At 41.9% G+C, this 22,685-nt stretch overlaps 1 protein-coding gene across 9 annotated transcripts in view; it reads right to left on the bottom strand.

Moving 5' to 3' along the window:
* Nucleotides 1–22,685, bottom strand: part of ACSL4 (acyl-CoA synthetase long chain family member 4) — an 81,163-nt gene that overhangs the window by 34,740 nt on the left and 23,738 nt on the right. For 2 of the 9 annotated variants that reach the window (XM_035113692.2, XM_035113696.2), the window contains exon 1: nucleotides 12,890–13,189. The exons of 2 other annotated variants lie outside the window; for them this stretch is intronic. The gene's annotated coding sequence lies outside the window, so the exon portion shown is untranslated. 5 more of the 9 variants (XM_035113691.2, XM_035113695.2, XM_035113688.2 and 2 more) reach the window with 4 other exon arrangements.

Here is a 22,685-nt window from a genome sequence, read left to right as displayed (position 1 = left end):
TATAAGGGCTTGCACACCATTGTATGGGGTTCCTCTCCTCCCTCCCTGCGTGGGGTGAGTGGAGGACCCTGTTGCAACAGTTTAATAAAGATTGGGCTTATTAACTGCTTACTTCTCAATATTCTCTGGTTGGCCTCTGTTATTTTCTCCTACCGATAGGAAACCTACTTAAGGTCTCTATACGGGCTCTTGGATACCCCATAAGGGAGAAGGAGCAGTTGTTGTTTTTTCTTATAACAGTTATAAGATTGTTAAATACCAAATGTGCAGTCTTTATAAACACCAATAACCTATTTAAAAGAGTTAAATACACATATAAAGATAAAAGCAAAAATGCTTCTCTAAGAACTTATCATAATCTAGTTTAGAATGTCTGAAAGAAATCCCTTTTTGCCAACCTGTGTAAGACAACAGAACACATTAAGAGAAACTGAACTGCAGCTGTCCTGGGGGAGGCGGGCAGAACTGCACTACCCATTAAATGAGACTATTCCTCTAGCAAAGGGTAATCACATTACTCCAAGCCCATCTAAAACTGCTATAGAATACAATTATTTGTTGGCTACCCTACTCACTCATTTCATTTTCTAGTTTTACATGGAGCTTGTGTAAGGATGCCCAGAACCATCTCATAACAATTCCAAAGGCGTTATTGCCAGTTTCCCTCTTCAATAACACCACCTCCACTACTGCTTCCTGTAACTTGTTCTTAGGCTTCATTACTTCTCATATAGCAGTGATTCCCAACTTTTATGAGCCCAAGGGCCTTTTTTAACCTTAATTATTTTGCAGACACCCATACGCTAATTGTTGTAATTCTAGGCTCTGCTAACTGATACATGGCAAATAACTATTACGAATATTGCAAAGCCTCTTATACTCTTGCCCAAAGGAGGTGGTGGAACCAAAGGTATCTTGCTGTGACTTGTTTGCAAAGCATTTTGAGGACAAAACTGCTTGCATCCACTGGCATCTTGAATCCACTGTTAAATTCACGAAGAGTCAGATAGTAGCATCAGTGCTCCATAAATCACTACTACAGCTAATTTCAATGAAATTTAACAACTCACAAACCAGCTAAAAAAAATATTTATCCATATCCTGTTCTTACTTAGCCAGATACTGGATCTAGTCATAAAATAGTCAAAGAAAAAGTATTACTTCTTAAATAGCAGTATATTATAGGCTTAAATTTGGTCCATATACAAGCAATTGAAACGAAGTAAGGAAAAGTGATGTGAGGTGAGAAAATTCTCGAGAATATTCTCCACAAACTGTAAATTCTAATGTAAGAACCAGTTTTACAACCCACATTTTAAAAAGTCTAGTATATAATAAGTCAAGCTGTGATATTGCCAGTGTTGGTAACTGTAATAGCCATGAGGTGGTTGCTCACGAGTAACGATGCTGGAGTCCAACCTGGCTTTTTACAGGTTTATGGTGCATACTATGTACAGTGCAGAGCTAACTAAACACGTCCATCTCAGTCACTCGCAGAATCCGGGAGTGCCCCCTTCCTGCTCCTCCCCCAGCATAAGAACTTGGAGACCCCCAGGGGCTGCCTCCGCTCCTTGCGTGTGACGCCTCTGTGCAGCTGGGGAGACGGAAGTTGCGTCTCTCTCTCTGAGCCCTCTTGGTGAAGGTGGTACAGCAGCTCCTTGCTAGCATTGCTGTCCCCCTTTCCCACCTGTCTGACCGTTTCCTCTTCCTCCCCATTGGAGGACTCGCTGCTACCTTGGCTGGAAGAGGTACTGCTGGAGAGGAGGGGCCAGGGATCCCTGTAACCCGATCTGGCATCCCCCTCCTACCACAGACCCTTTGGGAGCCCCCTGACAGTAATGAATAATTTTATTTATTTATTAATCCAGTTACATTGCTGGGCATTGTGTCATTCACCATTGGCAATTCTGAAATGTGAGCTACAGAAAACATTTTTAAATTTTTTTAAAAAATGCTATTCTTTTAATTTGAAATACATACAAATTCAAATGTTCAACTATATGTAATAGCCTTTTTTTCTATTTTGATGTGACCTTATTCTTAGCAATTCTATACCCTTGGCCATACAGTGTGATTTTTTTTACAGAAAGCTTTAATGCTTTATACATTTAAAGTACCTAGGTCTATACAATTATGTGTAACAGAATGTGAGGTGGCCTTGATTTAAACAATTAACATTTCTATATTTCTATTTAGTGCCAGTAACTGCTTTTGCAGTACCATTCAATGGTACAAGGTGCCATTTACCAGAGATTGACATACTGAAATATATTTTCATATGATAATATATTTAATGTTAATGGCTTCTTTTTTATATGTATGCATATAGTTTTGTTTATCAAGCTGTGTTTCAGTCACCAAAACAGTTATTAAGTGTTATTAGAAGCACAAGATAGCTTATTACTGAATTTACTTGTATCAAACCTTAACATGCCAATTACTGGTGTCATCACCTTAGAATGGTTTAACTTTAACTATAAAACATGTTTTACTTTTTAATTTGACACTTTCAAGTGACAAGTAGGCTTGTGCTTATATATTTTCACTGTGGTTCCTTTACTAAATATACAGTTAGTGGCAGGCTTAGCGATTAACGTGAGTCATTCACGTTGAATTTTCAATTTCAAGTTTGGCGCAAAAAATCAAAGAATGTGAATTCACTGCATTACCCCATTGAATAAAAGTATCTGTACAGTTTTTGGCTGCCATCTGAACAAGATTACCCATGAATATACATGTATATTAACTAATTATATAATTTTCAATGCATTAAAATTATATAATTTTCAATGCATTAAAATTATATAATTTTCAATGCATTAAAATGAATATTCTCCCATTTTTAATGAAAATTCTCATTAATCGAGAATATTCTCCAAAAGATTATTCTGAAGAATTTAACCTCACTAGTATGGAATCTATTTATGAGTACTCTATGCATGCATCTTCTGCACATGGAAAAGAATGCTATACTGGGGCACTGGTTAAAAGACTCTCCTACTCTGGAATTATAAAATCATTTTTCAAAGGTACTAAAATAATAGAATTATAGAAGTGGAAGGGATTCCAAAACTCATAGTCCAACCCCCTGCAATGCAGGAATTTCAACAACACCATCATCCAATGCGAAACCATACCGGACCCTGCTTAACTTTACAAATGTGCTAGCAATTTTATTGCTGCACCAATTGTTGCTTTAAAAAAAACCCCACTGCATGACACTTCCTATTACAAAATAGCTTATTTATTAAGAAATTGTTCTACTGAGCAAGAAACCATAAAAGGAAAAAACTGAACTCTAAAAATGTGTGACAACCCAAAAGGACAACTGTACAGTCATACCTCGGGTTACAGCTGCTTCAGGTGCGCCTTTTCGGGTTGCGCTCCATGCCAAACCTGGAAGTACTGGAACGGGTTACTTCCAGGTTTCAGTGCGTGCACATGCACAGAAGTGCCGAATCGCGACCCGCTCATGCAAAGATGCAGGTTGCGATTGCTGCGGGTTGCGAACCTGCCTCCCACACGGATCACGTTCACAACCCGAGAGTCCACTGTACGTATATGGACAAATCCAAACCCCTAGGAATGGTGGATTAAGAGCTCTAGAAAGCAAGGCAGTCAACATCTATAAAACATGTTACTTATCTGCTTTTCCATTTATTTAAATCCTTTCCCAGAGAAACTGCACATGAGAATATTAAGTGCACATCCTTCCTTGAGCTGAATATCTACCTGTTCTTTAAACATTCTTTAAAATTGTTTTGTTCAGAATACATGACTGCCAAAGACTCTGCGCCGTCATGATTATGGTCTAGATGTGAATGACTAGGATTCAAAAAAGGCAAGAGGAAAAACAATCTGGTCAGATAAGTATTGTTGATTGCATATTTCATGTTAGCAGAATCAGCATGTCCGAGAAAAGGAGGAGGGCTAGAAGAAAAGGGTGAAAGGTTGTTTTCTGCTGCTCCAGAGAAGCGGACACGGAGCAATGGATTCAAGCTACAAGAAAGAAGATTGCACCTAAACATTAGGAAGAACTTCCTGACAGTAAGAGCTGTTCGACAGTGGAACTTGCTGCCAAGGAGTGTGGTGGAGTCTCCTTCTTTGGAGGTCTTTAAGCAGAAATAGAATGCTTTGATGGTGTTTCCTGCTTGGCAGGGGGTTGGACTGGATGGCCCTTGTGGTCTCTTCCTACTCTATGATTCTATGATCCCTGGACAGTTAAGTCCAGTTGAATTTGACTATGGGGTGCAGTGCTCATCACTGTTTTCAGGCCGTGGGAGCCAGCGTTTGTCCGCAGACAGCTTTCCAGGTCATGTGGCTAGCATGACTAAACCACTTCTGGTGCAACAGAACAGTGACGGAAGTCAGAACACACACAAATGCCGTTTACGTTCCCGCCCAGGGTGGATTTGATTTAAATCAAACTGATTTAAATCATGATTTAAATCACGATTTAAATCACTAGTCAGTAAGGCTTGATTTAAATCATAGTCGATTTAAATCACATGAAAAACTTAAATACTGTCCACTCCAAACAAGCAGAAAAATATTGTTTCTATTCTATTCACTGAACTTCTTGAAACTTAGCACTGAAGGGGTTGTTTCTGTATTCATAGGTTTGTAGAACAATAGGATTAAGGTCTTTTTCTCAACTCTGTTCATGTTATAACATTTTTGCTGTGAAGAAGAGGCATGTGATCTCTGTTGAGTCAAATTCAGTTTTGAGAACTGCAAAAGTAAACCAAGCATCTGTGATAATATATTGTAGGCAGAGAATCTGCCCAATAATCTTACAAAAACCTCTGGAAGAGCATGACATTGTGAATGGATTAATGGCATTTATTTACCCCAAAAAATAAACATATACAACCTTATTCTACATAATTAAAAAACTAATCTTTATTTCATGATGGAATAACCTTTGGATGGTAATATATTTTCCTCAAAAAGCATTTTATTTTAAAAAATCCGATTTAAATCAAAAAAATCGATTTAAATCAAAAAAATCCGATTTAAATCAAAAAAATCCGATTTTTTTGATTTTTTTAAAAAAATCATTGATTTTTATCCACCCTGTTCCCGCCACAGCAGTACCTATTTATCTACTTGCGCTGGTATGCTTTCGAACTGCTAGGTTGGCAAAAGCTGTTACATTACATATATTACATTACATCAAACCAAGAGCAAATGCTTCTATTTTCTTTGTCTATTCAGCCAAATATATATCATGATTCCAAATACATTTAATTAAGATTGCTATTCTTTAGTAATAAGGAACACTATTTTAGTGTTTGATAGCTTTCTCTGTTTTGTAATTAATATTCTTGTCATTCAATGGTTATTACTTAGATTTGGGGATGATACAGATGAGAAGTCAATACAACAGTCCATTGATAACAATGAAAGCATCCCTATTAAGTTTTCAATCAACAATTAAGTATGGGAAAGTTGTATAAATTGCATAATAAACAGTATTATGTCTAATAGACAGTTTCCAAATAAAGCTGACCACAACAGCTGTTTTAATTGCCATTCTTCTATTAAAAACCTTTTGGCCAGAGACAATGTTTGATCATATTTAGCAGCAATGGCCCAGTTCGTTTTATGAACACCCACCAAAAAGAAAGAAAAATACTGTGATCACAATATTCATTTTTCTAGTTACCCAAGCCACAAGACTGCATTTTTATATGAATGGCTAGAAAGGGAAAGCACAACTGGTTATGCCCACGGCCTAAAACAATTAGGAATGTAGCACTTATGAATAAAAGTCAACTGACTATTTATATCCTGCTGTCATCCCTCTATGTTGGAACATAACAAAGCTTCATATCCTTATATTAACGTGCCTATTTTGGAAGATGACAAAACAGTGCTAGTGTGAAAGGTAAAAAAATAATAATAATAATTCCTGCTCTTCAGTACTGCATGAGACAATGCTATTAAACCCTGTGGTATTCAAATAATTGCTTTATATCTACAAATTGGCTAATTGCTGCCATATTAGTGACTGCTTTTCCAATATATACTGTATATACTAAATAGAAAGCTTACTTTTTACCCAACCAAGGAAAGCCACATGCATCAATTAGTTCATATGAGAACACAAAACATAGCTGATGTAGTCTTTTACCTCAAGCGGAAGAGAACACTTGTTCATTTTGCTTTAGTGTCCACTCTTATCATAATAGACAAGATGTAATATGCAATCTTGGAAGCTGCTAAGCAGTGAATCACATTTTCTTGGTTTTCTTTCTCTCTTTCTGCCTCCCCCCTCCCTTGTTACATCACCATCAGGCCACATCCTGAGCCCAGCCTCCTGGTCTACAAAGGGGGCTTGAGAGGAAGGAGATTATACTACTGAAAACCAATGACCAAAGGAAACCATCTGGTCTGAAGCCAGAAAGATGCTACTGATTCAGGGAAAGAATCACAAAGAACTGCCTACTTCTCATTCAGTTCCTGGGAAGGAGATACTCTAGCTGGACAAAGGCCAGAATCAGCTCACAGAGTTGTTTGTAATCCAGAATATAACTCTTTAAGGTACAGCACCGACAATAAATATAACATCTCTTTCTCATAAGCAACAAAATATAAACATCCGGTAATGCAAACGGCTGCTAGAACTTTTTAAAAGTGGCAGACGGAAGTGAAATGACAATTACAGCAGAGTGTACCAACAGTGATGAGCATATGTGGTGATAAGCCACATACACCTACACACACAAACACCCCTGTACCTGAGGCCGTAATAAAGGCAGCATTCCGAACGCTATGCAAGTCAAAGTGCATTTCCCACAATGGCTACACAACACATATTGACAATTAAGGGTTTGCTTTTGTTTCTTTGCAAGACCCACCTCTTTTGTTAAATTTACATTATTCTGTTCCATTTGGAACAGTTTTACTTTTATAATTCTAACAGTTTTATCTGTTTTTATAATTGCATACTATGTAGCTGTAACCTGCCCTGGGACCTTATGCTGAAGAGTGGGGAAGAAATTCTGTAAGTAAATTAAATATGAAATAAACATCTGCTGCTGGGTTTTGTTAAGCCTATTCTATAGATCTCTCTAATATTAACAAAAACAAAAACAAAACTTAAATAACATGTGCCCACATATATTCACCCAACCACTGCAGCACCCCATTACAGATAAGAAGACTATCTGGAATACCCTGAAATGAGCTGCCTCACATTACATCTTGAAACCTGAGCCACTAGCCCTGATTGGCATGCATATGCTTCTCCAACTTACAGAACCCAATCCCCATTTGACCACATTTCATCAACTATACAGATGCTTTCCTCCCCACTCCTCTGCCAATTCTACACTTCTTTCCAGTGTTGTTCACATGAACTTCATCCCAGGTGACCACCTCATACTCAGCGTTCAAAATTAGCCCCTTTTCAGTTGGCTATTGGCCACTTACTACCAAGTAAAGATGCCTGGGTGCCAAGATGGCGCCTGACATCTCCATCTGGCTGGCTGGTGCACAGTAGCAGTTTTTTTGCTGCCGTGCTATGGCATGCGTCAGATTTTAGCTGGAACTGAAAATATACAGTACACAATTCATTTTCAGCTTTGTAATCTTGTATTTAAAAAAGGTGACTAAACATTCAGTTTGTGAGCCTGCAACCTAGGTTTAAGGCACCATCTGGCAAAAAGCTTTTATATCTGTTTCTAAAACTGCTCATACTCCCTTTGTGATACTTTTTCAGAACCATACACCTATGTCGTCCCTTCCTACTCCTCTCCTTCAATTTTTTGTTCTCTTATACTGTCCTCTAAATCTTCATTTCTGCTTTTCTTTCTCTCTTACTCTTCTGTTTCTACATCTCCCACTTTCCTAACACTGTTGTCCAACTTTGCTTTCCTCGAAAGTCCATAAATATAGTGATCATCATAGCATGATTACAAATTTCCAAGAAATGAAAGTCCTGCATAGTTTGGCTAGGGAAAATACATGGTATCAAATAATTTCTCAACTTAGGTTATCAAATAGTCTGGGATTCATTTCACTGACCAAGACAGCGATAAGAATTAGATTGTCCCATACAAGCTAAATTGCTTTTAAAACAGATTACAATCCTAATGTTGCAAATATATCCCATGTTAGTTATAATTCTTCGAATTCATAATAAAACATATATAAATTGGTGTTATTCATAAATATCTTACACACAAATTTATGAATGTCTACTTGCGGTTAAGCCCCTTTCTCTTCAATGGGCTATACTCCCAAGCATTAAGTGTACCCAGGATTGCACTCTTATCTGGAAGTAAATTCCACTGAACTCAATCAGTTTACAGATGAACAGATATACAGTATAGGGATTTATGTTGTGGTTAAGTCTCCTTACCTAAATGTAGCCTAATGTGACAAACAATATACAAAAAAGGCAATTAAAAATAATATAGGAGCAATTTATCTCCCTTCTGAGAACTTAAGTACTGCACACCGTTGATACAAGTATTTGTGCGGTTGAAAGTGAAAAATCCTATGACAACCCCACAAACAACCTCACCCACATCCACACAACCCATCCTTTCTGATGCAACAGAAAGTGAGCTCACAGATGAGTCCATCAACTCAAGCACAGTGTAGCTTTCTCTTCTAAGCAAGATCATTATCAGGATAAAGGGAAGATCATTTTAACTATTTTTAAATTTAATTTTTAATTTTAAGTTTAAAATTGGGGGTTGTCTTATACACGGAATGTTTAAAATATTTCTTTCTTAATTTTGGGCTCAAAAAATAGGGGTCTTCTTAAACATGGGGGCATTTTATAGACAGAAAAATACGGTATTTGCTTAGCTTAAGATGGTCTCAATGTATGTTATGAATTAGATTATTATTATGGGGAAGGGGAATAAATGGCACAGGAACTACCATTACCTAGCCCTTATAACTTCCTCTATCTAGGGTGAAACAGGATGTGTTTGTGGCTTTTCTCAATTTTCTTGTAGATAAAAGTCCTCTGTCATGCATGATCTAGTTGAGATTCCTGCATTGCAGGAGGTTGGATTAGATGACCCCTGGGATCCCTTCAACTCTACAGTTCTATGATTCTATGCCTTTCCGTTTGCCCAAGCAAGGCCAACACATACTCCCAACTCCTGAATCCACAATGCACAGAATGTTTTGACTGGCAGAAAGATACAAAAATCTAGTGTTGATTTTCACAAGCAATAACCTTTGCCTTCCTCTGGGGTTTATGCCATCTCCCTATCTCCTGGCAAAGTATCACACTAGTTACCTAGCAAATCTAACCTGTATATTAAAAAATACAAACTGTCACTCAATCCAACTTGGTGCAAGAGCCCTTAAAAATAGGCTGTGATGTGCAGCTCTTTGTCCTTTCCATGAGAGACTAGTAGTCCCTCATGCCAGGGTCCATTATCAATAATCAAAACCACTGCAACAGACCACCTATGCTGTGTTACACATGAGACCAGAAGCCTGCTTGCTGGATTCTGAATTGTGTTCCAACCAGACTCAAGGATTCTAGAAATCTCCTACATGCCTAACCACTGAGTGTATTCTACTGGGTGAAAGTGTGGGGTTAGATAAAAGCAGGCTTCTCTGTTCTCTGGGAGAGTCAGATAAGTTGGGTACTGTTCGTACTCCCCAATAAACTGTTAGGGATCTGACTGAGAAGTGCAGATTGTGCTACCTCAGGATCCCTCTGAAACCAATGCTTTGTTTTCTCGAAATTCACCATGCCTGGGAGCTGAAAGAAATAATTGGCAGGTGCAATGGCAGCAATTACCTGATAGTTAAGACACCGCTGGCCTACTCTACAAAGTCGTTGTGCAAAGGAAGAGTAGAGCTAGGCTCTCCTATAACCTTCCTGTTCTGTTATATGGCCACACGATCCAGAAAGCTGTCTGAGGAAAAATGGCAACTCCCTCGGCCTAAAAGCAGAGATGTGCACCACACCCCATTGTCAAATCTGACTGGACTTAACTGTCCAGGGGTCCTTTACCTTTTTACCTTCTGTTAAACTCCCTTCCTCCCTCAGAGCACAAAATATAGTCTGAAGCTCAACATCAAAAAAACCAAGATCATGGCCACTGGTCCCATCACCTCCTGGCAAATAGAAGGGGAAGAAATGGAGGCAGTGAGAGATTTTACTTTCTTGGGCTCCTTGATCACTGCAGATGGTGACAGCAGTCACGAAATTAAAAGACGCCTGCTTCTTGGGAGAAAAGCAATGACAAACCTAGACAGCATCTTAAAAAGCAGAGACATCACCTTGCCGACAAAGGTCCGTATAGTTAAAGCTATGGTTTTCCCAGTAGTGATGTATGGAAGTGAGAGCTGGACCATCAAGAAGGCTGATCGCCGAAGAATTGATGCTTTTGAATTATGGTGCTGGAGGAGACTCTTGAGAGTCCCATGGACTGCTAGAAGATCAAACCTATCCATTCTGAAGGAAATCAGCCCTGAGTGCTCCCCGGAAGGACAGATCGTGAAGCTGAGGCTCCAATACTTTGGCCACCTCATGAGAAGAGAAGAATCCTTGGAAAAGACCCTGATGTTGGGAAAGATTGAAGGCACTAGGAGAAGGGGACGACAGAGGACAAGATGGTTGGACAGTGTTCTCGAAGCTACGAACATGAGTTTGACCAAACTGCGGGAGGCAGTGCAAGACAGGAGTGCCTGGTGTGCTATGGTCCATGGGGTCACGAAGAGTCGGACACGACTAAACAACAACAACACACTCCCTCCCCTTCTCCATTTCATTTCCTCATCTTGACACTAATAGGAGGACTAAATACACCAGCTCCAGGGCTAACATAGTTTTAGGCCTTTTTGGAGGCATGTTAGGGAACAAGGGGGTCTGATACATTCAATACCTCCTTCAACATGCTTCATTTTCAGGAGGAACATCTGCTCTACACAGGCATCAAGTACAGAGACTTCCTCAGCTGCAAGATCTTAGGACTGCACCCTTAGTCAATTAAGTGATTACATTAGCCAAGGCTGTAACCTGAAACATACTTACATGCAATGCACCCCTAAACATGCATGGACAAAGTGGGATTTATTTCTGAGTAAACATGCAGAGGATTGTACTGCACAAAGCATTCTGATTGGCTAAAAGGTGCTTCCAGAACCACATTTATTAAAGAAACGTTTTAAAAACAAGCACTCTAATTAGCAACATCCTCTTAGAACAACAAGCAAGTCTTGTGGCATCATAATGACACACACATATATTGTCACATAAGCTTTCATCAACTATGGAAACTTATGCCACAATAGATCTGGTAATCTTCAAGTTACCTGAAGACCCTGTTGTTTTTGCTGTAACAGACTACCATGGCAACCTCTCTAGAAGTTCTCCCTGAAGAAGAATTTTATCCTGTGCAAGAGAAAACAGAAGACCTCTTCTGGGATACCTATTGCAGCCCAGGAATGCATCATCTAAATGAGAAAAGAAAGAGAACCCATTGTTTTTTCCTCATAAGCAATTATATGTAGATATAAGAGCTTAATTTGTAGCAGAATCCATACATGTCTACTTAGAAGTGGGGTAGACTCCTAGGTAAGTGGGAGAAAATTGTAGCCTAAATCAGTCAAAACTCATACATATAAACAGCAAAGGCAGCAATTTTACACTGCCAGTTAACAGAATTGTACTGCATGGAAACCAAATACAGTGGTACCTCTAGTTACAAACTTAATTTGTTCCGGAGGTCCGTTCTTAACCTGAAACCATTCTTAACCTGAGGTACCACTTAATGGGGCCTCCCGCTGCCACCGCGGTGCGATTTCTGTTCTCATCCTGGGGCAAAGTTCTGAACCCGAGATACTACTTCCGGGTTAGCAGAGTCTGTAACCCGAGGTGTTTGTAACCCAGGGTACCACTGTACTGGAATCCTCTACCCACCTACCAAAAGTAAGCCCCCCTGAACTCAATAAGCAGACATATACAAGATTACACTACTAGTATTTGCATGAATTCTAAACTGACCTGATTGATCTATGAAATGTGTATAAAATGTATGTTATACACACAAACACACACACGACTCAAGTATGAGGGCCGCTATGTATACTGAGTTTCTATAATGTTTTATTGATGTTGTATTTTTTATTGATCTTTTTTAAAAAGACTCAGAAGGTCAACAGGCAAACAAAAATGGCATTAATAACAAATATTTGAGGTTTTGATGACCAAGCAGAATATAAATCCTGTTGAATGGATCAACATTAAACATACAAACACAAATTTTAGGGCTCTCACTTGATTAAAGAAACCCTGGCTTAGGGAGGCAGGCAGCATGCCCTTTCCCTGCCAAAGGACCACATTTCCTCTCATGGACAACCGTTTGTGAATATAGCGGTATGGCCAGAACGCAATCCTTACTTTTCTAGGCTGCATGACAGCCATGTAAATTCACAAAGAGGTTTCCCTACACACACCTACATCCTACCGGAAAGCAGCTTTGAGGATGTACACCCGTCCAGGCAAAAGTAGCGCGACCTGAGGAGGGGTGCCGATTAACCGGATGGCATTGAATTGATTGATCTATCGCTACATCCCACACTGAGGGGAGGGCGGGGGGGGTCAGTGAGGCTGAGGGGAAAATGGGTGGCTCAGAGAAACGCGAAGGTAGGCAACGCAGGTAGCGTGTTAATAAAGGCGAGGTCAGAGGAAAGCGAACCGAAAGCCCGCTTTGAAAGAAAAGGGGAGGTGAGAGCTCCTCTTCCTGCTTCTATCCGACCGGGGAAAGAGCTTGCGCCGCTTTCATCCCCTTTGGCGACGGCTGGAGGGAAGGAAGCAATCTGTCTTTCGTAAGGTCCACGCAGCACCACTCACCTCATGCGGCGGAAGGCAGAAGCGACCCCTTTCCGGCATATATATACGTACCCTATATATACGGTGGGCAAATGAATAATCTCTCCTAAATAAAAATGGGCGAGAAGCGACCTCCTCTCCGCCCCCCCCCCCGAAGAAGCGGGGCGCCGCCAGACGAATCTCACCGTGATGTGGGGCGGGGAACGAGCAAGAACACTTTCCTATCCCCGGCTGCCGTAACCGAAACTCTCCTCTCCCGCAACTGGAGCCGGTCCGCTGCCCGCCTCACGCTGTTTAAAATGGCTGAGGGGGGAAAGAAAGCGAAGCAAGACCACGGGAGAGGAGGCGGGGGACGCGCCGGCTGAGGTAACACGGGGGAGGGGAAGTGAGGGGGAGGAAGGGGAGGGGTGTGCCCCGGCGCATAGACCAATCCGAAGCCCCGCTCCGCTGATTGATGCGAAGGGCAGCCTCACAGAAAGGAGGAAGGGAGGGCGCGAGCGAAAGAAAGAGAGACAGTGGGTTTGGTGGTGGTGACAGCGGAGCCGGCCGTGACGGTATTGTCGTCGTCGTTGACGGCGTCGGCTGCTCAGGCGGCTAGAGGGTGAGGTGACGGGCTGGAGGCGGGCTAGGTAGGAAGAGAGAGCCTCGCCCAGAGAGGTGGTGAGGTTCTCTTCAGAGGTGGCGGTGGGCGAGCGCGAGGTCTTGACAGGAATTCAAGCCGTTCTCTCGATCTGGGTTGTTGGCTTTGGTTTTTTGACCGCCAAGTTCGTATAACAGATCAGACATATATATATGTGTTTCATACGTTTATTAAATTTCTATACAGCCCTTCACCCAAAATATTATTTTTATGTATGTGTATACACAAAGCAGACCCTACCCTCAGGGTAACAACAACAACAATAAAGAAAAAGTACACCGCACACAAGGAAAAATGGACAGGGAGGGAAGAGGAAAATCAAAACAAGTGAACTTGCTCACTAGAATGGTACATACCTTGGCTATCTCCCACTTTGACTGCTGCAATGCGCTTCTACACGGGGCTACCTTTGAAGGTGACTTGGAAACTACAATTACTCCGGAATGCAGCTGCCAGATTGGTGACTAGGTGTGGCCACCAGGACCATTTAACACCATTCCTAAAAGACCTATGTTGGCTCCCAGTACATTTCCATGAACCATTCAAAGTATTGGTGCTGACATTTGAAGCCCTAAATGGCCTTGGCCTTGTATATCTGTAGGAGTGATTCCACCCCTATCATTCAGCCTGGACACTCAGATCCAGCTCCAAGGCCTTTCTGGCGGTTTGCTCATTGGGAGAAGTGAAGTTACTGGGAACCAGGCCAAGGGCGTTCTTGGTAGTGGGGCCTGCTCTGTGGAATGCCCTTCAATAATATATCAAGGAGATAAATAACTATGTGACTTTTAGAAGACATCTGAAAGCAGAATGTGTAATGGGTAGTTTTTAATGTTTAATAGTTTATGGTTTTAAATATTTGCCCCAGAGTGGCTGGGGCAAAATCATAATTGTTAATTACCGGTAACAGCAACAATTATAATTTTGGTACACAAAAATAATCACAAAAGGACAAATCAAACAGTAGCTTCCCCCGGTTAAATTAATTTAAGGACACAATGAAATATTCAAGAAAATTACTTCATGACCCCCAGTTAAGAGCACAAGGAAATTAAGTTAAATCTAAGTGGATAATCATGTGAGTTAAATCCATTAACAGTACCATGAACAATGTAACAGTACGTGTATGGGGTGTTAGGGGAGTACAGTAGTAGTATCATGCTCTATCTGGGGTAAATTGTCCTCCTTTGATCCCTACTCCGCACTCAACTCTCACCTGTGGCTCCTAGAAGCTGTTGGCATGCGACTGTGGTCACACCCCAGTGTGGTTGCCATATTTTGAAGAGAAAAAAAGATGATGCTATGACGGCCATTCTAAGGAAATAAATGCAATTTGTCTCAAATTTGCTTTGACTGGCTATCTAAACCAGGTGAGGGTAGCCAATTGGTCTCAAACCCTCAATGAGTTAGTGACTTCCCCTGCATGTGAAGACAGACTGGAAGATTTAGCAGACAAAACCAATAGAGGGTCCAATGGTCAAGAAGGCGGTTTCTGCATGTGCTGTAGAGAGAAGTGTAGGGCAGGCGGGGCTTATCAACCTGGGAAGGTAGCCCATGTAGGAGAATGAAAACTCTGACCATAAACCTCCTCTGCCTTGTGGGATATCTTTGGAAGAAGAAAATGCTAAGGAGTAGACCCTACACAAATCTAGAGTGGAGTCCCTAAGACGGTTGGATGGCACCTTGTATGCCTCCTTCCCGCAACTCCTACATCACCAAGGCTGAGGAGGCAGCTAATTATTATTATTATTATTATTATTATTATTATTATTATTATTATTATTTTATTATTTATATGCCGTCCATCTGGCTGGGTTTCCCCAGCCACTCAGCCTAGGACTCCATGCACCCTGTCCAGGCACGTGCCCAGGGGAAATTAAATGGTGCTAACGCAATAGTGTGACTTCACTCCCATAGGCTCACTCACTGTCTCTTGAGAAAGAGGGGGTACCAACACAAAACACGATAAAATCATGCAAACTTAATGTCGCCACACCCAATAATTTATTGAAAACCATTATAAACCAGTGTAAAATCTCAAGCTATTGAAATGATGTTATTAAAAATTATGATGGCAACACAGAATCTTGGATCATAAGATATATTAACTTGGGCAGCAATCTGGTGTTCACTTTTATAGGAAAAAGGCCAGTCTGATTTTGTGTGGCTTACTTCTGGCTAGACATGTATAAGGTAAAGGTAAAGGGACCCCTGACCATTAGATCCAGTCGCAAACGACTCTGGGGTTGTGGCACTCATCTCACCTTACTGGCCGAGGGAGCCGGCATATAGCTTCCAGGTCATGTGGCGAACATGACAGACTAAGCTGCTTCTGGCGAACCAGAGCAGCGCACGGAAACACCGTTTTCCTTCCCGCCTGAATGGTACCTATTTATCTGCTTGCACTTTGACGTGCTTTCGAACTGCTAGGTTAGCAGGAGCTGGGACCCCAAACAACAGGAGCTCACCCTGTCACAGGGATTCAAACCACCAACCTTCCGATTGGCAAGCCCTAGGGTCAGTGGTTTTTTAGACCACAGCGCAACCAGCGTCCAAGACGTATAGGATTTCGTTATTAAGTAAGTTTAGTGAAGGACAGTTTCCCACCCATTTCTCCCAACAGCAGTCTCCTGTGCCGAATCCCTCATGTATATTCATTTACTGCATTTATAGCCCACCTTTTTCTTGCAAGGAGCTCAAGGATCCCCCCTCCTCTTTTTCCATAATTATATTTACCCATTATAGAAAAAGAATGCAACAGCTAACCCTGCCTCCGCCCCCCCCCAGCATGCTTTGGTGAAAAACTGAAATTTGTGTGTGTAAAATGACATAGGCTTGTCTCTGGAACTGAATCAGGCATCAGAAATGAGGACTCAGCTGTGTTAGAAACAGCTTAACTAACCAAATACACCTGTAGCCGTGAATGTTCACATGGAAAAGCAACACAAATAGACAGTGTCACATGGTTTCATGGACCATAACATCCTTCTGGACTGTCTAGAGGGGTTGGGAGTTGGGGGCACTGTCATACAGTGGTTCCGCTCCTTCCTCCTGTGCCGCGTTCAGAAAGTGGTGGTGGGGGATGAGTGTTCAGACCCCTGAGCTCTCACTTGTGGGGTGCCTCAGGGCTCTGTCTTCTCCCCCATGCTCTTTAACATCTACATGCAGCCGCTGGGAGAGATCATCAGGGGGTTTGGGCTGGGTGTTCATCAGTATGCAGATGATACCCAGCTCTACCTCTCTTTCAAATCAGAACCAGTGAAGGTGGTGAAGGTCCTGTGTGAGTGCCTGGAGGTGGTTGGAGGATGGATGGCAGCTAACAGATTGAGGTTGAATCCTAACAAGACAGAAGTACTGTTTGTGGGGGACAGGAGGCGGGCAGGTGTGGAGGACTCCCTGGTCCTGAATGGGGTAACTGTGCCCCTGAAGGACCAGGTGCGCAGCCTGGGAGTCATTCTGGACTCACAGCTGTCCATGGAGGCACAGGTCAATTCCGTGTCCAGGGCAGTTGTCTATCAGCTCCATCTGGTACGCAGGTTGAGACCCTACCTGCTTGCAGACTGTCTCGCCAGAGTGGTGCATGCTCTGGTTATCTCCCGCTTGGACTACTGCAATGCACTCTACATGGGGCTACCTTTGAAGGTGACCCGGAAACTACAACTAATCCAGAATGCGGCAGCTAGACTGGTGGCTGGGAGCAGCCGCCGAGACCACATAACACCGGTCTTGAAAGATCTACATTGGCTCCCAGTACGTTTCCGAGCACAGTTCAAAGTGTTGGTGCTGACCTTTAAAGCCCTAAATGGCCTCGGTCCAGTATACCTGAAGGAGCGTCTCCACCCCCATCGTTCTGCCCGGACACTGAGGTCCAGTAACGAGGGCCTTCTGACGGTTCCCTCGTTGCGAGAAGCCAAGTTGCAGGGAACCAGGCAGAGGGCCTTCTCGGTGGTGGAACGCCCTCCCATCAGATGTCAAAGAGAAAAACAGCTACCAGATTTTTAGAAGACCTCTGAAGGCAGCCCTCTTTAAGGAGGCTTTTAATGTTTAATTGTTTTATTTCATTTTTCTGTTGTAAGCCGCCCAGAGTGGCTGGGGAAACCCAGCCAGATGGGTGGGGTATAAATAATAATAATAATAATAATAATAATAATAATAATATATTATTATTATTATTATTATTATTATCATCTTGCCTAGTTAGGTAACAATGGATGATCACCAAATGGGCATCAGAGAATGTGAACTGATGAGAGATGCTTTATACATTGTCCAAGTACAGACCCTCCAAGTATCCCTATTTTCCAGAGACCTCCCTGATTTAGAAATCTGTCCGGGTTTCTGATTTGATCCTGGAATGTCCTGCTTTTCCTTAGGACATCCCTATTTTCATTGCAGAAATGTTGGAGGGTATAGAATTATCCAACCCCTGAGCCATCTGAAGGCAATCCTGTATAGGGAAGGTTTTTTTTTTAATGTTTAATGTTTTATCATGTTTTTTATATATGGTGTAAGCTGCCCAGAATGTCTGGGGCAACCCTATAAGATGTGTGGGGTACTGTATAAATAGTAAAATTATCATGGAAGGGGACGTCCCTATTTTCATCAGATAAATATTGGAGGGTAGGCAAGTAATTATCACAGTACCCAAGTGGAGAGAATATGTATATTGGCCAGTCAGTACACACACCAATTAAGCCTGATACTCATGCAAATCAATGCATATGGTGGTTACATAGGAAGCAGAAACTGCACAGTTAGACTACTGAATAGGGTAACAGCTTTGCTGTGCAATCCTGTTCTTGTTTACTCAGAAGTAAGTTTCACTTTCCTTAGTTGGGCCTATTCTCTAGAACGTGGGTGATCAGATCTTAGCCTTGTAGGATTAACATTGGTTTTTTTGCCTTTTAAAGTTTATCCCTGACATCCACTTCAAGATGCAAAATAGTGGCTCAGGCAGATGGCTATGGAATAGAGTGCTTCTGAACAAATGCTCATCCCAGGAATTTGAGATCAGTACCAGAACCAAGCTTACAAATACTTTCAGAGAAAAAAATCACTTCAATTGTTGCTATTGTTAGACAATTGGAAATTGATGTCACCTGAAAATCTGCTAGTAGATGCTAATCTTCCTTCTTCTCACCAACATGGACCTAGAAAGTGTGTTTGGATTTCAGCTTTAAACACCTACTATTTGTAGCACGGAGAGAGGCAGGTATGTATTGACAGTTTCAATGGCATTTAAATCAGATCTGTTAGCTTAATACCCAGATTCCTCTTTATTAAATCAAAGTCCACGGATGTCTGTTATTTGTATAATTGCAGCTCAATGCACTTTAGAAATATAGATCCACTACTTAATCATACAAAAGCTTTCCTGGTGGGTTATTTTAAAATATGTGAAATTGAAAAAGGGAAAAATAAACCCTTTTGCTCATCTTTAAGATTACTTTTTTTACACTAAACTGCCTTTCAGTTGAAAAGTCACTTAATGAAATTGGTGGCAGAACTCTTTAGTAAACTCAGTAACTTGAGACTCATGAGAAAATTACAGGAAATGGAAACTAAAGTGTTGATATAAGAGGAACTAGAAAATGCAGCTAGGACAGTTCTTTGTGCTAAAATGCACATTGTAAAAAAATCAAAAATCAAAGTGTTTATTTATTACCACAGACGTTTTCAAATTCTGGATTAGTATACAGTACTCAAAATGGCCTTGTACACACTGGTATGAAATATTGTGCGCTCAACAGACTGGTTTGGCATGCAAATAATTGAAACTTGAAATCTTCCCATGATTTCATCCCCTCAACTTCCAGTTTAAAGACATGACCATATTTGGTGTGAGACTTCAGAACTGATTCTTTGGTGTTGAAGTTGCGTACAAGATGTTATCAAATGAAAAGGAAGAACACAGTCAACAAGGCTTTGTTTTTCTCCTGTATATAGCACACAGAGGATGAGGAATCTCTCCCCACCCCCATTTCATCCAATCTGAGATCACAACAGTCACAGTTCCTTTTCTGACTACATAGTAAAAACAAAAACAAAACTGCAGCAAGCTATAGTGGAATTTAGTGATTCATTCAAAATTCGAATGAAGATCCATTAAAATCAACAGGATGTGATTCTAATTGTTTTGGATGGGTATGTCAAATTCTTGAACTGTTTTGGGAAATACCAAGAAAAAAATGTTAATTGATTCCTAAAGTTTAAGCGCACGTTCCCTGCCTAATCCTTGAAAGAAAACCCCACTTTCTACCCCCTCTCCCCTTTCTGTTCCAATAGTGGATGGATGTGTAGTCAACATCCAGTTAAATCCTTCCTTATTCTTTCATGTGAGATAGAAATGCAATCTTAGATTACTGTACAAGGTTGCATATATTATTAGCAGGAGTGGACATGGTTGTCAGATACTGGATTTTTCATACCAGGCTTGCTGGATCATGTCAAGAGCCTGTCTAGTCCAGCATTCTGTTATCGCTATGGTCAAACGGATGCTTATGTAGCAGGATCTGAGCACAACAACACTCTTCCCATTGCAATTCCAAGCAGCTGGTATTCAATGGCATACTGCTATTTTTTTTCTGCTGTGCAAACTTTTCTCCCTCTTTGGTTTCATCTGCATTTCCATTTACCCTGTAATTTCTAGGCACGGGTCCAAAAGGTTCTTCTTTTGTCCAGAAATCATGGGACAAGTGGAAGTGTGGGTGAGCCCTTTTTGTAAATAGTTTGTAAATACACCTTTGTTTCGTTTGCTGTTCTGTCACACAAGTGCACTAAAAAAAATAGTGGCTAACTTGCACATGTAGTACCAGGTTCAACTCCTAGCCCAGCCTTCCTCAGCCTGGTGCTCTCTAGATATTTTTGACTACAACTTCTATCAGCTCCAACCAACAGAGCTATTGTTCCAGGATAATAGTAGCTGTAGTACAAAACATTTGAAGGGAACCAATTTCTTATTCTTCTAAGAGTAGTCACTGGTAACAAGGCTGGAAAATACATTTTCCTGAAACTTGAATAGCCTCTGCCCATCAGAGTACACAGTAGTGTGCTAGAACTGACTCAGGATAAATAAGTTATGCCACACATATCTGTAATGTGTTCTTCCGAACCTCTTTGTTAACTAAAGAAGCAATCCAGCCTTTATAAGACAGTGGGTCATTTCCATGGCTTTCAGTGCAAAGGTGACTTGTTAATTGAACAGTAAGACTTCTTACTGCTTTCGGAGGGCCAAAATAGGTAAACTATAGGAAGTCTGTGATCACTGTTATGTATTAGGGTATATAGTTTTCCCTCAGGTCCTCCGGTTCCTGACAGTTGTTTTAGGAGGGAACTTTAGGAGGGAACTTTGAATTATGTTTGATACATTGTTTGAGCCAGCCTCTATAAAAGCAGGCCAGCTCGGCAATGCAGTTCAGTTCTGTTCTGGCTTCTGAATAAAGAGCTTCTTAAAGATCCGCTGTGTTGTCTACTCACTATTTAATACTGGCGACGAAGGTGGGATGGAAGGACAGCAGAGCACAGTCAGAATCGGACAAGCAATGAGCTGAATCACTGAGCAGAACCAATTCAGAGCTGACCGTTCCGGCTAGAGCACTGTGTTCCATCCATCGCCCTCCACGTTGGCATTGCAATCATGGCTTCATTCGTGCCTCTACCGCTGTTCGCACCAGCCTCTGAATCATGGGACACGCTCCAAGAGAAGCTCTGTACCCACTATGCGCCCAAGCCGTCTAAAATTGCTGCCCACCACGCCTTCTACCACAGGAACCAGGCTGAGGGGGAGTCCATCAGCAATTGCATCACTGCTCTCAGCAAGGCCGCCCTTCATTGTGAGTTCCGGGACCTTGACGACGCCCTGATGGATCAAGTCGTCTGCGGAATCCGAAACATCCGTCTGCAGCAATGCCTCCTCGCCAAGCCAGACCCCACGCTACAGAAGGCCATGGAGGAGGCCGCAGCCGCAGAAGCTGCTGAACTCTCCGCCCAGGAGATCTGCAAGGCCAGCAGCCCACACTCCACTAAGAAGCCAGCTCTAACAGAAGGCGAGGCTCAATCTACTCCTCCCTCACAAGCGGTGGACGTGGATCCTAGCCAAGGCGCGTCAGAGGTTCAGCATGGCCCTCCAGAGTCTAGGGCCACTGCTGTGCCTGACCATCCGCTGAGTCCGCACGTGGCGGTTCCTTCGGCAGTCACGTAGACAGGAAACTTGGACTTACCACCAACATCGGTGGTGCCACAGTCTCAGCAGGAATCGGCCAACCCCCTGGACACTGGTACTGGCCCTCGGCGTTCCACCAGGGTCACCAAGCGGCCATCCTAATTATGGGACTATATCAGTACAGTAACTGCATTTGAAATGTTGCATTGTAAATAGAAGCTATGTACCTTGAAACTGTTATGCTCTTGTACCTAATTGAAACCATTATGAATGTAACTAATGCCTTTTCTCGGTGGGGAGGGGTGTTATGTATTAGGGTATATAGTTTTCCCTCAGGTCCTCCGGTCCCTGACAGTTACTTTAGGGGGGAACTTTAGGAGGGAACTTTGAATTATGTTTGATACATTGTTTGAGCCAGCCTCTATAAAAGCAGGCCAGCTCGGCAATGCAGTTCAGTTCTGTTCCAGCTTCCGAATAAAGAGCTGCTTTTGGAGAGATTGCTGTGTCATCTGCTATGCTTACCCACTATTTAATAATCACATTCCCCAATGTTTATTGGATCCAGATCCCAAATTGGATCCAGTCCGCAACACTAAAACAAGATATAATCCTTCCCCTCATACTGTTTGCTCTAAATCTAAATTGTGTGCACACGCACATAAACAAGTTGTTGTTTGTCCCATTAGAGAAAACATTTCCAGATAGGCACAGAGTAGTTAAGGACGGGAAGGGAGATTTATATTGGAAAGTGACACTGGAGGAACAGTTAACCCAGGCATCCCAAAACTGTGGCCCTCCAGATGTTTTGGCCTACAACTCCCATGATCCCTAGCTAACAGGACCAGTGGTCAGGGAAGATGGGAAATGTAGTCCAAAACATCTGGAGGGCCGAAGTTTGAGGATGTCTGAGTTAACCCTACTCCTCCAGCAAACCAGCTTATAGGCCCATTTCATTACTGTATAGTTGCCTAAAACCTAGGTAAATTTGTAGCATCATGTCTACTTTTCCAAGCAGCTCTTTTTGTTATCTATTTTGTCTAAGGCAGGGGTGGCTAACTCCCAGGAGGCTG

Source organism: Zootoca vivipara, chromosome Z (assembly GCF_963506605.1).
Source record: "Zootoca vivipara chromosome Z, rZooViv1.1, whole genome shotgun sequence".
Classification (NCBI taxonomy): domain Eukaryota; kingdom Metazoa; phylum Chordata; class Lepidosauria; order Squamata; family Lacertidae; genus Zootoca; species Zootoca vivipara.
This window is presented reverse-complemented; position numbering and strand designations above follow the sequence as displayed.